This window comes from Calypte anna, chromosome 10 (genome assembly GCF_003957555.1).
Source record: "Calypte anna isolate BGI_N300 chromosome 10, bCalAnn1_v1.p, whole genome shotgun sequence".
In the NCBI taxonomy this organism is placed as follows: Eukaryota; Metazoa; Chordata; class Aves; order Apodiformes; family Trochilidae; genus Calypte; species Calypte anna.
This window is the reverse complement of record NC_044256.1, coordinates 15110526-15126774: the sequence shown is the minus strand read 5'-3', so window position 1 is coordinate 15126774 and position 16249 is coordinate 15110526. Positions and strand designations below refer to the sequence as shown.

Here is a 16249-nt window from a genome sequence, read left to right as displayed (position 1 = left end):
CTTCTCTGCAAAAATAAGCCCTGCCATTTTTATAATATATTTTTAATTTTCTTTATAACCATTTTAGGTATGCTTTTAAGTTGTTAAGGAACAGGGGAGGAAAGTGTCATCACAAATATTTGTAACTAAGTAGTCTTTAAAAAAAGCCTGACCTGTGATAACTTTCAAAAAAAAAACTTCAATTCTGTTGTTTATGTGCTTGATCACACGTTGTGACATGGTCAGGCATTCTAACCAGACTGTTATATATATACTTAAAACAAACAAACAAATCAGGTGCTGGACAGTTTCTTGGTTGAGATTTATTATGGGTGAGAAAAAGCTGAATTCCTTGCTGGGATAGTGATGTAGTAGATGTATTCACAGTCCATACACTGAACTGTAGCAAAGATACACTGGGAATTGCAGATGGGATTGGTGTAAGCATGAGGAAAAAATACCCTACAAACTACTGTCAGCACCTCCTTCAGCACATGTGTTGAAGGCTGGAAATACAATATATTCCAAGCATGTTTTGTGTGTGTATGAGAGGCTGGGTTTGGTGCCTCTTCCAGGGTGTGTGGTTGCTCCCAAGCCTTCTGGTGGTAGGGACCTCCTGGGCTTCCATGGATGTTGGCCTTGGGTGCAGCGTCCAGAACATTGCTTTTCAGTGGATTAATCTAATTCTGTAGCAAAGGGTGATCTGACAAAGTTAATACTCCTTGGCCAGTTGTGATTTCTTTGAATCTCTTTCCCCATCATATGGTTCAGGATTTCACCTTTTTATTTCTTCAAAATAATCCAGTTTCTTAATTACCAAAAGAATTTCCCGTGATTCTGTAACTTGTTCACAATAAATTATTTTCCCATCCAGATGCTCTTTTTTTTCAAAAGCAGTAATAATTTTTAATCAGTAGATGTAGCAACTGACCTGTAGCAATTTTCTCACGTGGTTAATCCTTGCACAAATTATCCTTTTGAATTCCTTTGAATTGTGGGATGGTGACCCATTGCTCACCTAAGCGAGTTGGATCCTGTGTAGTTGCTCTTCTGAGACATTATTTAAAATGTATTAGCACAGGTAATTGCAATTGATCCATTGTATCTTAGTTTCCAGCACTTATGAAATTTTCTGATCAGGTGTGCAACGTGCTTAGTATGTCCCAACTACCTGTAGCCTCTTGGCTTTTTTTGGCATCATTCAGGTGGCTGATCTACTTTTCACAAAAGTCTTTACCCTTTAGGCTTTTTGCTGAACCATCCTTAAGTTCATTTTATGTTTGCAAAATACTCATGGAGTGATCTCCCCAACTTGTTGTTTAACATGAGATCCTATTTACAGTGTGGCTGCATGGTTAAGATTTGCCTGATCCAGTGTAAAAGGAAGGGTTTAAGGTTTTTGTTCTGCAGCAGCTACTTTGGGTTTTATTTCTGTGGGGGAGGGAAAATAAGTAAGTGTTGAATTACTTGTTTAAATATGAGGCTTGATGAGACTTAGTCTTTAGGAGTGTGATTTAAGGTGGTCATCTTAAAGCAGATGGGTGTATGTCATTTGATTATGAATTTTTTATTTTTTTGAGAGAGAAACTACCCCATGTGTCATGTTAGAATCCCCTGTGTTTTTATCACCCATGACTAATGCAGATTGGAGCATTAAATTATGTTAAAACCTGTGACGTACTTGGTAGCTTCATCTAAACTGTATCTGAGGTTTCTGGCAAAGACACTTGGGAAAGTCAATCTCTTTCCCAATGTCTCTGTGCCCCCAGTAGTGTAACTGCTCTATAAGTCTGAATGCTGCAGTTAATAAAACCATTACAAACAAGGATTTTGGCATGGAGCAGCTGTTCTAAACTGGACTGTCTTCAGGCTCAAAGTACTGACTCACCCTTTCTTTTTTTTCCATGGATTAACACACCTGGCATGTGTCATACTCACATGCTGGCCAACTCCTTGAGTCCTTGCAGGTATCATTTTCTGTGTAGGGAAGACTGAAGGGGGGCTCTGAATCTGCAAAGTAACCTCCTGTTGGAGATAAAACCCTCCACATGGAAGTTGATGTTTAGGACAAGTTTGTCCAAAAACTCCTTTCCCTGTGTCCCCAGTGCTGGGCTGTGGGAGGGATGCTGCTCTGCTCCTACCATGTTTTGGGGGAATGCAGAGCTGCTACTTGAGTCAAGTCCCTCCTTTTAGTGCAACCATATGAAAAGCTACCCTGGGTCAGGCCATGATCTGTCCTATCTCATTTTCTGCCCCACAGAGCTGGTTGTGGGTCCCTGGGGAGGTCCAAGAGCAAGGCAAATGGTCCCCACTTTTGTCTCTGGGCACAGTGGATTCAAAACCAGGATGTGTGGCACATCCAGCTTCCTGGCATCTGTGGCTGTCAACACCAAGCCAAATCTTTGAAGGTGCTGTCAATACAAAGGGAGAAAATGGGGGATGCTGAGGCATGAGATTGCTGAGGTGAATGAGAATCTGGCTGGCTTTATACTCTGGTTTCCCTCATGAGTTTCCTCTGGGATGCTGAAGCATTTGGTTCCATAATAGCAGTGGGACAATGAATACAAGGATGGAGGAAACAGGTGTTAAAGGAAAGGGGGAAATGATTTATTTTTTGGGGGGAAGGGGAGATGGGATGGCCAGATTGTACAAATCAATTAATTTGGCACATGAGCTTGTGCACAACCCAGTGTGCTTGCTAACTGCCCAAGAGACAGGCAAGATGGCAGCAACCTGGGACTTACCCTTTTTTTGGAGTTAATATCAGTGACTCAGCTGAGGCTTACGTGATGTACCTCTGATTTTACGTGATGAATTTTGTTGTTCTTTTGTTCCCTGGTACCATAAATCTTTTACTGCAGCAGCAAGGCTGTGGTATTGACAGCACTGGACATCCTAAGGTCTGCACTTTGTACTCGGGGAGAGCTGGTTTTTAATTGTTTTAAAACCAAATTGCAGATGAATGACTCTACGTGTGACCTAGATCAGAACAGTTTCCACAGCCTGATCTGAAGGTCTTTGAGTTGAAGCAGAGAAAGATTCTGAAGATAAAACGTGCAGATTCACATGTGATGTAGCAGATGTTTTTACATCTGTAGCTAAAAGGCTTCCCATGCAGGGAGTCGTGACAGCACTTGGTTGCAGTGGGGTTTCAAGCCTGTGTAGGAGCTTCTCTTGAACATGGGAGTCAGTTTTTCCATCACTGAGTGGTTTGCAGCCACTCCACCCATTTTAATGATGAGTGATCTTTGTCTAAGCGCACAGTGGAACACAAGAGGTAGTGAGCAAACCTTTTGTTGGACGATATTTAAATTTTTATAGTTTGTTTTCCTACCAGCTGCAGAGAAGGTAGGTTGTCTCAGCTGAGCAGAGAAATAGACTAAAACCCTTCCATATGTATTGTTGTAAAAAGGCATCTTGTGTAATGATCATCCATTTCACAAGGGCAAGGTGACTCTGTACTCCTGTGTGATGCAGGGCAAAATGCTGCAGATGTTTGTGTTAACTGCAGGTTCTTCTCTACACTAAGTTGTGTGGTTGCCAGAAGGGAAAATGACATTCTGGCTTCAGGTCTGCTGTGGGAGGATGCTGTGTTTAGCTTTGGTACCCACCATGGGTTTGTGTTCCGGTGACTCCATGGAGTCCTGCTGGCTTGGGCATGGGAATGTGAATCCACTTGTGCTGTGGATGCTTGGAGGCTGAGATTTGAGCACTTAACTAGGTTAAAAATGTTTTTAAGCAGGTTAAAAGTATGTTTGTGAGCAGGTGTCATCTCTTCTCTAGGGTCCTGGGGAGGGAGTAGGGGGATGCAAGCTCGATTTTTTGCAACTCTTTCCTAGTTGAAACACTTCTTTGGTCCCAGTTTTCATGAGTCATGTATTAAAGTAGAAAAACTAGCTTATTGCTTGAGGAGCTTACCAGCTAAAACTGTGGATAATAAATGTGCTTGCATGGATGTTAAGAGAATTGTTTGTGAAGTGCGTTGAAAAGTGGGAGAATTGAAGTATGGAGAAACTGGCTGTGTGTCTGGTACGTTGTGTTAATTTGTTTCTCCCTCCTTCCAATCAGGTTACAAGCAGCACTTGTTGATCTGTATCAAATCCATGTGTCAGTCCCATATTGTCCTGTATTTTCTGTGTTTTACTTATGGGTCTAGACCCTTAAGGGGGTAAGACTTTGTCTCTTCAGGTGTCATGTCAGAAGAGGTACCCAGCTCCATGTCATATCCTTCCTTCTGCAGCTCCAGTTGGCTCTGTTTAAACTGTGGGCTTTAGTGCTTAGACCTCCCTGGTTTTTCCTTTTATCAGATTAGGTAGGATTTTGGCAGGACTTTGTGCTACTTTTTCTTAGCCAATCGACTTGCATGTGAGTGTTCAGTAACTTTGTTGCTTTATAATCTCAAGGTTCAGAAGTCATTGGGTTGTTTGAGACTAATAAGAGATCCTAGCCCAGTAACAGCTTACAGCAGGAGGATAAAAGGAGAGCACTTGAGAGCAAGTGGAGAGCAAGTTTTGTAACAAAATTTCAAAACTGTTTGAGGAGGACGAAGGACTTGGGCAAAGAAAGGGCTTGAAAATGAATGCATCTTGCTCAAACTATGAAATGCATGGGGTTTTTTTCACCCTTTCTTTACTGGCTTGCTTGTACAACCCATCCCCTCTGCTATGTCAATTGATACTGGGAGGTGGCAGGTAAATGGCAGTCACGTATGTACTGTACAAATGCATTAAATAAAAAGAGTGAGCATTCAGAATGCCTAAAAATGATAAAAGATATCAACTGAGCACAAACGTAGTAAGTTTTTAAATGTTCTTCTTCAGAGAGTAATTTTTTTTCACATCTCTAGGAACTAATTTGTAATGTCTTTGCCAATTTTTGCTAAAAACCTCATCTCATCAGTGTGTCTGCTATTAATTAGAAAAGAATAATAGTTTGGATAGGTACCTCTATATATTTATGCCTTTGGCTTGTGATACTTTGGTGCCAAGGAAAACCAAAGGCCATTTTGGAAGAAGCATGCTATGAGATTTGTTAAATTTGGTCTTTGGGAAGGCTACGTCACTGGTCATTTGCATTGAGGGAGAAAAATTGTTTTCTTTGTAGGAATATTTTTTCTTCTTAGATAAGACTGGATCTGAGCCACTTGATAAGTTCAGAGAGTTGGGACCATGTCAGTTCTGACCAGTTAGGGGGGGAAAAAAAAAAAAGTTGCCATGATGGAGAGGAGAGTAAGAGCTGTTCAGATGCTGCTAAATGAATGCCCAGCAGCAACAGGGAATTTGGGAATACGCCTGAGCTGGGGAATGCACTGATGAGTTCTGGATGTGTGCCTTCCAGCCAGGGAGAGTTGCAGGGTAGTGATGGCATGGACCACCCTGTGTGTTGGGAACTCATTGTCACCCCTGCTTCTTGCTCAGCTTCAGCATTACCAGGCCATTCCTCATTCAAGACTTTTGGATGTGTCATGGGCAGTAGGCAATACACTAAGAGGGTAGAGGAATAACCTTGTTTGCTGACTTCTCCTTGAAGTTAGGAACCTTTAATTCACTGCTTAGTGCAGGATGCTGAGCACCAGTGCTGTGATGTGCTTGGTGTCACTGTGTTGGCACAGGTTGGATCAGAGTAGATGTGGATTTTTGTTTGACCAAGGTGATAATATACACAAAAACTCAGGCTGATGCCTGTTATTCTGAAAATAAATCTTGTCTGATACATCCAGCCCTGAAGAGTCCTTATATATCCAGCAGCCAGGAAATCTAATAAGTCCTGCTCTATTCTTAATTTCTTGTGTTTCCTGTGGTTTTATTGTTTGTGTTACTAGCCCTAATATTTACATACTTTTGAATGAGCTTTTCTTTTTTTGGAAGATACTGCTTTGTTTGTATGCCTTGCAGAACAGGTTCTCCCATGTATTTTTTTTTGTTTTTTTTTTTTCTAATAATGAAGCAAGTTACTTTCTCAAAGGAGTGGGAGAAAATAAAAAAGGAAGATTATATTAAACACCAAAGGGAGATATCTAAGAATAGAATTGTTTTTTGCTGATGATATGCTAAGACTCATTCTAAACTTGTGTATACCCTTCCAAATGTCCTTGGGCTTTTTGAGAGCTTTGTAAAACTTCTTGCATATTGAATAACATGCTTGTGGGTGCTTTATCTGAATAGCAGATGCATTTACAATTGGCATTTTAAATGCAAAGGTGCTTCTATGAAAATGCTTGTAAGAACAAAGTTTTACTTCCCACTAAAGTCCTTGAGAGTTGCAGTGGGCTCTGCTGTGTTACTATCTAAAAGTAGTACTGGTGAATGTTGTCCAGCTGTGTGTCTATGGAAGCTGCTGAAGTCTTGTTTTCTGTGAAGTAAGGAAGATTTCATGGTTATGTTCCCCACCCCTCTTTTGGGTGTGGGGGAATGATGGACCTGATGTTCTGTTGGATGTCTGCCCCTTGGTAAATCAGCTGGCTGTCTTTTCTGTAGATATTTGATAATGCTCTAGGAACTAATTTGAAATAGCCAATTTTTAAAAAATAATGGGGTCTCCAAAGAAGTTGGGATCAGTCTCTATTTGCAGGTTTTAGTTCTATGTTGATTTTCCAACTACTCTGTGAATATACATTTCTTTTAAGAAACGAAGCAGCGCTTCAAGACTTTTTTTTTTTTTTTTTTTTAAATCTGTACTCCCTGGCATGAAATGAAACCTATTTGCACGTTGATGAATAGTGGCTAGAAAGGCTGTCTGGTGCTGCAAGGGGATCCATAAATAGCATTAGTGTCTGGTTTACTTCGGGAGGGAAGGTGTCCAATTGTGGCAGTGGCTGGAGGGGAGCCTTGTGCTTGCTTGCAGTGAAGTTTCCCTGTCTGGGCAATGTTCACCAGCATGACACTTAAAAAGAAATATGATATAGAGTGTGTAGCTTAAATAGTTGAAGTACAGAACCCCTTTGGAAGCTTGAAATACTGACTTGAATAAAAAAAATGGGTATAGTGACGTCTTGTTTGTTTTTTTTTTTTCCAATACACCTCTGCTGTGGGCTCAGAAAGGACTCTGTGGGCCATAAAGCTGGTGTGAAAAAAATGCTTTCCCCATCACCCTTCCTTTATCTTGCTGCAGGGAGCACCTTGGGACAGGCAGAACATGATGCATGTGGTCTATGTATAACTCTCCGGTGTGTCTGGGAGGATGGGACCATTTTGGAGTAGCTGTTTTAGTTGCCAGACAGGATCTGGCAGCTGATTCTCAAACCTGTTGGGTCTCAGGGTTGAGGTTTGGATCAATGCCTCTGAAATGTACCCCCTCAACCATTTGTAAGGAAAATTCTTAAGCCAGGGTGCACCAGGCTTGGTATTCAAGCTCTTTGGTTTGTAGCACATTTGCCAAAGGAGAAACTGTCCTCTGTGCTAGATGAAAAATCAGTTTATTCTGGAAAAGAGAAGGAGGAAGTTGAAGGACCACACAGGTAACATCCCTGATGCCCCAGAAGGAAGTGTCTGTGTACTCCTTGCAAAATGGCAGTGGCAGGTAATAAGCTCAAGACAGGATAAAGTTTGGATGACAGTGGGCAAAACGAAATGGGATGAAATTTCAGAATTGCTTTAAAAAAGCTTTTCATTCTTGCCCCCTTAACGAAGGCAGCAGTGAAATGCTCCCCCGCTGCATCGGGGTTTTTTTTAAAACTGCTTGTGGCATGGTTATAACTGGATGTTGTGAAATGTAAATAAGACCAAGGTAGTGAACTCAGCATTCCCAACTCCTTGGCAGTGTTTGTGAATGGAAACATCTGTCCCAGTCCTCTCTCTCCCCCTCACTCCCTCAGCCAGCAGCAGCTCCCTCGAAGCACAGCTCAGTGCGGGGCCCTACGCGCTGCCGACTCCTGGAAACCCTCTCCTTAACGTTTGCATGTGGACATCAGACAAAATGGAGGAAATCCTGGAGGCTGAAAGGCATTTGTTTTTTTTTTTTTTTTTTTTTTTTTCCTTTTCATGAGGATTTCAGTGCAAGTCATTAAAGTATCTGGTGTTCTGGTGCCAGCCTGCAGCTGTGGGACCCAAAGCAGGACGGAGCTGACCTTGTGCTCTTGGCAGAGTTTGGCTCTTGTGCCTCTCAACTTGGTTTTCATTCTCAAATCACAGCCCCTCACTTGGCAAATGCATAACTATTGCCTGTCTCTCCTATTCAGATGATACAAATAGGCTCTGGCAGGGTGTAAGCTTCACTTGAAAGGAGGTGTTGGTTTGCTGACTTAGAGATGGGTGATAAGAGCTGAACTGCTTTTACATGAAACCACCTCTCCAAGAGGAGTGGGAGCAAAGGCAGTGACACAACTGCAGCAGAGAGGAGGGCTTTTTGGTTTTTTTGGTGTTTTGTTTTGATTTTTTCCTTTGGCTTGTCTTGGGGAGAGCTCAGCAGCTTTTAACTAAATGAACATTTTAAATAAAAAAAAAAAACCAACCAAAACCCCCAAGACCTAAGAAACCATGCAAATACCGCAGGAAATGCGTAATGAACATTGCATGATTATGAGATAGTAACCTGAGCTTCATAGCTGTAGGTTGGCTACAGGATGTGAATGTTGCTTGTGCTGACATGGGTGAGTGGTGTATACCCACAGCAATGAGAATTTCAGCTCTAAAGCAGACTTCCTAAATTTTAGACCATGTTTCAAAATGTTTTTCTTTTAAACTAGATAAGTTGTTGCTACTTGTGGCCTGTTAGTGCAACTGGAAATTGAGATATTATCTGTACAAAGTGTTTACTTTTTGCCTTGCAACTTTAGTAAAAAATTGGAAAAAACGGAAAGGGGAGCGTATGGGATGCTTTTGGTTATTTAAAGGTAGGAAATATCAACAGTTTTCATCTCTTCTCCCACTTTATGTTATGTGTGTGTGTGATGGAAAGAGAAATGTCAGTTTTTAAACACATCAAGTATCTTGTACATCACATGATTTCAGAGTGAGCCTGCCCAGCCAGGTTTTGATGGGCTAAGGATACATTGTGTGAATTAATAGAACTGTCCGTGATACATTTCTGAAAACACTTCTGCATGTTTTTAAACCTTTCAGTGGTTTTTCTTTTGCTCATCATTATGTGAAAAACTATTTCTCTAAGGGAAGCTTTAATTGTGCTAGCCAGGGAATAATTCTGCATGCAATGTAGCCAGTTCTGAAAATAAAAGTGGGTTATTCTTAACATAAATTACATACTCAGAATTAACTAGGATTAAAATTACAGTGAAGACAGTCTAATATGGGGTTTACTCTGCTTAGGAATTTGACTTAAAGCCTTTCTTGGAGCCTGCAGTTGAATCTGAGCTGCCAATCTAGTTGAAGTGTAAAATGCTTCTCTGTCTTGATTGGAGTACACTAATGCAGTAGTAACTGGATTAATTTTTTATCTCCTTTTCATTGAACAGCTTTATAAAAAAATTATTTTTATGATTTTGTTTTCCTGAGTCGTTCCAGAAGCTAATATAAAAAATATCATTGCATAATGGAGAAGAGGTTGCTTCTGCTATCTCTCTAGTGTCTCTTCAGGATTTCCAGCCCTGTAAATAATTGCTCAAGGCAAAGGTACACTGATTCTATTTGATGAACAGGAAGTCTACAAATAGCTGTGGTATTTTGCCATAATCACATTTGCAGTGATGCAGGTGTTTACTTTACCCCTAGTCAGGAAAACCAGTGCTTCAAATAGACAGATTTGTAAAAACATGAAGATGAGGAGGTGGGGTGTAGGTTTGAAGGAAAGTACAGCAGTAAGGTAAAAAAAAAAAAACAACCAGGCTGATGGCACTGCTGCTATGGGTTGACTTTGTGCTAACAAAACAAAATGAACTTTATTCTTCCTTTTCTACCTTCCTTTAGATTTTTTTTTTTTTTTTTTTTTTTTTGGGGTGTGTTTTGGTGGTCTCAGGTTGTGCTGCTCGTTTTGCTCCCCCTGTTCTCTCAGGGCTCAGTGGTATTTGTTAATGCAGTAGTTCTGGCTCATGCTTCTCACCCCCAAACTTCTGCTTTTGGCTTGTGTGATGCAAAATCCCTTTTATTGGTTGTGTTGGTGAATGGAACAGCTATGTGTTCACTCTTGAGCAGCTGCTTAGGTGACACCCCACATCTCCTCCAGGCAGGGAGAGTGTGAAAACACTTCATTAATACTTAACTTGAACGTTCTTAGTGAGATGGCTGAAGGAAATTAAATACTGTAATTCAAGTAATGCTGTCAGAAATGCCTGAAACCATCTATATTGGGGGACTGACTCAGCTTGCCCTTGCTCTGGGAGCATGGCTGGATGCATGGGAGGGTATCCTGTTTTTTTTTTTTCACAACTTTTTGACCTTGTGTCACCAGCCCCTGAGTTTATTTGGGAACAGACCAATGCAGAAGAGAGGACAATGTGGAAACGGGAATTCTTCTGTGGGTGATGCTCACAGCTGAAATGACCTCAGAGTGGTTTTTCTGAGAGGAAATCTTGGCTCATGTTCATCAAGCTGAACTACCAAGAGCAGCCTGTGATGTGGAAGAAAAAAGGATGGGGAGAGAGGAAACAGGTGGTGAGAGGATGTGTGTACCAGACAAGTGGAGCACCACTTGTGTCAGCTCTTCAAAGTCCCCTTTTTCTCCCTCGAGTCATTACTCCAAGTGGGCTCTGCAGTTTGGGATAAAAATAATAATTGATATGTATGCAAGGAGCAAGTATGCAGAAAACTGTGCTGTGCATAAACTTAGGATGAAAGTTTATAAGTGAAAGATGTGGTGATATCTTCAGTTGAGTTTGGCTCTGAAGCTTTGAGGGGCATAGCCAAGTACTTGTGTGCTAGCCCATGCTGGTACAAAAATAAATATAAAAGACTGTTCCAGTCTTGCTTAGTGCTGTTCTTGAGTGCTTCTCTCAGCTTTGGGTGTTCTTGAAGGAATTGCTCTTTCTTAGCATATGAAGCAGTACTTGAGATATTTAGACAGAACTGGTGCTGCCTCTCCAGAAAGGGATATAAGTATAAATACTCCAAGTGTCCAGTTAATCCAGCAGAATTGTGAACCCACACAGGATACTGTTCTTGTGTGCATTTAAGGGTGTAATTATGAATGGCTTGAGCTGTGAGACAGGGGTAGCTTTAACACTGCCTTTTTGTTATAAATACAGCGGTGCCTCTGCTATTGTTTAAAGACTTCTTTGGAAGCCTGATTTAATAGTGGAGCTGAGTGAATAATTCAAAAACTTTTTATCAAGTACTTGTTTAAATTCTTAAATGAGCTCACCATAACCTTTTTATGCACCCCTCCTGCATGTGTCATACAAATATTAGAATAATTGAATTTTACTAGTGCGAATGTTTCTGTGAAGCAAATTTTTAGAGCTTGATGTATGACTGTTTATGGAAAAGGGAATGCTAAAATCTTGCACACCAGTGTCTATGCCAGAAACTTGTCTTGCTTGCTTAGGAAGAGAGTGGGGGACAGGACCCTCAGCTTTGTTTGAGCCATCCTAGCTAAGCTCATTTGTCAAGTTTACTCGGATGCAGTTTAAAAACCAGACACATGCATTCAAAGGAATTTCAGAGGTATCTCTCTTCCAGGCCATTCTACAAACAGTAGCACTACTTAGTTTAAATATATTCCCTTTTTCCAGATAAGTACTGTTTCTGACACTTTGCTTTTCTCACGCCATTTACAGGAGATGAGGCAGCACATTGAAAATGCATCTGCTTAGCATCACTGAGTAGCTTAACACAGGGGTGCAAAGCAGAGAAGATCCACAGTCATCTTCCAGGTTTGGTGTTGAAGTACACCTGGTTTTGGCTTGAAGTACAGCTCAGGGTAGAGTGCCTTGCAGACAGGTAATTTGGGTGGGTTTAGCATGGCTACTCATGTGTATTATGTTTGCAGGCTTTCTGGTGAGAGCTGGTTAGTGTTAGGTCACTTCTAAGTATGGATGGTCTTCACAGGGCTTGTATTTGCCTTTTAACCAGGATGCCTAGAGAACTGGCATTCATTCATCTTCTGCTTCTGAAGAGAAGTAGAAGACTTAAAAATGGAAAGCCAGCTCAAGAAGCAGGGGTTGAGGATTAGGTAAGCAGCTGGGCGATGCTGTACTCTCAGTGGAGAAATCTTGCTTAATTGGTTACAAGAATTTAGGAGAGGCTGTTTATTCTTTTTTTGCACACAGAACTTCTCCTGTGCATGCTCTGGCAGTCCTCTAGCCTTTCTGGAACTCCTAAACATCTGCTGCACCTTCCCCTGGAGGATGAGAAGGAAGCCCCTTCCCCTTTCAGCATGTCATGAGTTTGCAAGGTCTGAATTGCATCTGCAGGATTTGCTCTCAATTTTTTTCACCATTTTTTTCACCATCTGTAATCTCTGAGCTGTGCTGGAGCCTCCTTTAACAGTCTAAATGTGATTACCACAGAACTGCCCAGGAACGTGCTCAGTTCCAGCCTCTGCTAAGCACCAATACCACGTGCCCCTTGCAATGTATGCAGAAATCTGGAGTTGCAGGCTAGTGTGGGGAAGCAGATTCTTGCAGTGACAAAGAAACTACTATTGAAATCTTCCATTGCCTTCAGTCACAGCTATTCTGAGTGTAACTTGTAAAAGTACAGAGGCTAGAAACTTGGCATCTGTGTATCCAGAGCTAGGCCTGTGAAGGAGGGGAGAAAAAATAAGCGTGGCCTTTAGAAGTAGGAACTTTTGATTTTTGGGGTTATAATAAAACAATAAAACCAGGAAAAAACCCTGAACAGCAACAACCCAACCCCCATCATCATCATCACAACAACCAGCCTTGACTTTGCAAAAGAGGTAGTGAAATGTAAGAGCCAGGTCAACCTGTGCTTTTTTTGGCTCTCTTGTATGTAGTGTCATAATTTAGCTGAGCAAAACTAGCTGCATCCAGCTCTGTAATGGTGAGCACTGACTTGTTATTCTGTCAGCTAAGAGGGATGAAGACTGCTCAGACTCTCACATCAGCTGTAGCATCTGGTGCAGTTGGTCTTAAGCTAAAAAGGGTTGATCAAGGAACATCTAATCCATGCCTTTTCATTTCCTTGCAGTACAATGAGTATCAGTGAGGTTCATCAGCTGTAACGTGCCAGTGTGGGTTCCTCAGACTTGAAAACAAATGGGAAGGTTAGGGTGCACTTATTTTTAATTAAATATTGGTACAACAAGCGTTGTTTTGTGACAAGACAGACCAAACAGTCTTACAAATGGTGCAGCACAAGCAGGCTGTGTCTTGTCATCCTCTTACAACATTCCCTCTGTAGGAAAAACCCTTTGTGCTTTGCTAAACTTGAACTTATTAATAGTGCTAAACTCTAAATTAACAGGTCCAGTTGCTTTTGTGCACTGTTGATTTCTAGCAGTATGTTGCCTTTTCAGATATTGTGTTCCAAGGCATGTGTGAAGATAGGTGAGCAATATTATCCTTTTATTTACTATGTGGGGAATCTGAGACTTGGCAGCTTTTTCTGCAATACCCACTAAATCTGAGCCTTTGCCAAGTAAGTGCCTGCAGCTTACAACTGAAATTGGTGATAGCAGCAGGCGGGATCTCCCCTGCAGCCCTAAGGTCCTCCTCCACTGCAGTCTGAGGAGATGCAGACTGGTGGCAGATGAGAAAGTGACAGTTTTCTCCTGATTTCCTAAATCTCTGCCTGATCACTGAGAAGAAATGATGTGACTGCTGAGCAAACTGGAGTGTCTGTACAATTTTATGCTGAAATTTTGCAGAGTCACTGAGAAAGTAAAAAAGAAACTGGATCAGAGTAAACTCTGGATTTTCTTGTAGCTCTTGGCTTTTTCATTGCTTATTGGTGCTCTGCAAAGCAAGAGGTCATTTGACAACCTTTGGCAGCCTTGTTGCTATTTACAAAAGTACCATTGATACTTCACCCTCTACCTGGCTATCCATGGCCCATCTCTGTTGGGTCTTTATGCCAGGTGTAGTTATTCCTTCCTTCTGCCTGGCAGCGATTTGGACTCAATCCCTGTTTCATTCAGTCTGGTGCTTATTCAAAAATGCATGACCTTGTTTTCTAAGTTGTCTTGTCCATATAGTAGCATGTGGAAAAACATTTTACTGTGTTTGTATTGATCTCATTTAGCATTGTCAGAGGGGAAAACACTTCACTTGATGTGTATTTGGACTGATGGAATAGTGAAGTATAACAGAGTTCTCTTTCTTTAGAAGCTCCATACTATTTTCTTCTTCGGGTGTTTTGGTTCTTGTTTATTTTGCTAGTTTGTTTGGAGAAGAATAGTCTGGGAGAGGGGAAGGAAGAGGCAGGGTTTACCCCTGCAACCATCATTGTTAGCCCTAACTTTTGGTAGAGCTTTGCAGCTTTGGCTTGACCTTTTTAAACCTGAGAAATGTGGGTTTGTTTGTATTTCCATCTTGTTACACTTGAAAACTATTTTAACTGTACCAGATTGTTTGAACATTAATAGGGGGAGTGTTTTTCAGTGTCTTGATAGAGTTTCCAGGCAGCTTTTCATTTGCCAAGTACTATATGGGGCTCTCAGTGGTGGGGTTTTGCTTGGTTAGCTCAAAGAGTCTGCAAAGCAACTGTTAAAAATTGCTGACACATGTTAAGTAATGTGGAAATAGCCATCCTACTCCATTGAAATCTGAGTGCTCATGTCAGCAATAAGAACAGGATCTGACCCTGAAAATTCTGTGTGAACTGTCTTAATCTGGTGAGCGTTTCTAGGCAGTGCTTCCCTCTGACTCTGGCTAGTTTATAATTGTGACCTTTGCTATTATTCTGTTTGAACAAAATATATTTATTTGCTCAGTCCTTAAAAAAAAAATTGTATTCTGCCTTGTCCATGTGTTTCTGAATTATTCGACCACATATGTGGATTTGGTGGTACCAATTTAAGAATAGAATCTCAGTTTTTTAGTTGAATATCAGGAGAGGTAATGCCTCATTCTAACAAGGATGCTGTTTGTGTAATGCTTATCAATAAGAAATTCATTATCTTGCACCTTCTTCCCCCAAATCTACACTTTTCAGCTTTGGAGCAGCTGTAATCAGCCTGTTCAACTTCCCTTCCTCCTCTCATGAGTAAATCCAACTACCTTATCTTCTCTATCAGAAAGTCTTCCCTGGTTTTAACAGCCTCTCGAGGAGCATATAAAAGGGGCTTTCACTGGCTAACAGGAAGCAAAATGAATAGAGGAACTTTTGATAATGCCCCATCTGTCTGAGCAAAGGATCAGCCCAACTAAATTGTACCAAATTAGTGAATGACAGTGTTTCTGCCAGGGCCAGAATTATAACTTTTTAATCTTGGAACAAGCATTTACTTCTTCCTCTTAAACACTGATCAACTCACTATTTGATATGGAGCCTTGCAGTCATCCATACTGAGTGAATTTGGCTGTTTTTTGGTTTGGATTTTTTTTTTTTTTTTCTTTTTCTGGTTTTGTGTTTTTTGTCTGCATTAATGAGCCTTAACCAGCCTGGAGTACTTTTTTGTGAGCAATGAATTTTGGTACAACCTGTCCTGGCCTCATGCCATTTCTGCCAGTAACTTGTGCTGTGTTTGGGATTTTGATGCCCTTAATGCAGCCTTGTATATCCCAGCTTTCTTAATATTGATCTGTGCTGTGCAGCCTCGTGATGTTTTGCAATTAGCCCTGGGGTGATTTGGATATTTATAGGCAAAACCCTTGGTTCCTGCCACCTTAAGCTTTCCTGGCGTGGGTGACTCCTCCTGCCTTCCCACCCCACAGCTTGGTCCAGACTTTCTGATAATCCTGAGACTTTCTGATAATCCTGTTCGATGGCAGGGGCAAATGATTGGAAATCTAAGTGGGGCAGCTTGGCTGACTGCCTGAGGCCTGACTTGTCTGCTGGATAAAGCTACTTTTATTGCAGCTCCATGTGATTGACATTTGAGGAATTGCACTGCTATAATACTGGCAACAGAGGTGGAAAATCTGCTGTATTGTTTCTGATAGATTTGGTGCCTGAGGAGCACCTTTTTGCTACAAATAACTATCTGAAATGCAACTATGCTGTCAATCTACTTATTTTTCTTTAAAACACTGACTTTTCGTCTTCACTAGGAAAAAACATAAGCCAGAGTAATATCCTATTTACTAAAATTATGCCTTTTTTCTGTCTTTTTTTTTTTCAGGCCTTTTTTTCTTGGATTTCAGTACTGGAAAACTCTAATGACAACTTTGCTTAGGTAAGTGAAGCAAGACTATTTTTTTTCCTGTATTGTTTTTTTTTTTTTAAGAATCACTTCCCCTATCTTAACTTCTTCTGCA

At 41.1% G+C, this 16249-nt stretch overlaps 1 protein-coding gene across 1 annotated transcript in view; it reads left to right on the top strand.

Moving 5' to 3' along the window:
• Positions 1–16249, top strand: part of AKAP13 (A-kinase anchoring protein 13) — a 205591-nt gene that overhangs the window by 4641 nt on the left and 184701 nt on the right. Inside the window, exon 2 of the mRNA XM_030456754.1 lies at positions 16114–16167. The gene's annotated coding sequence lies outside the window, so the exon portion shown is untranslated. The remainder of the gene's footprint in view (positions 1–16113; positions 16168–16249) is intronic.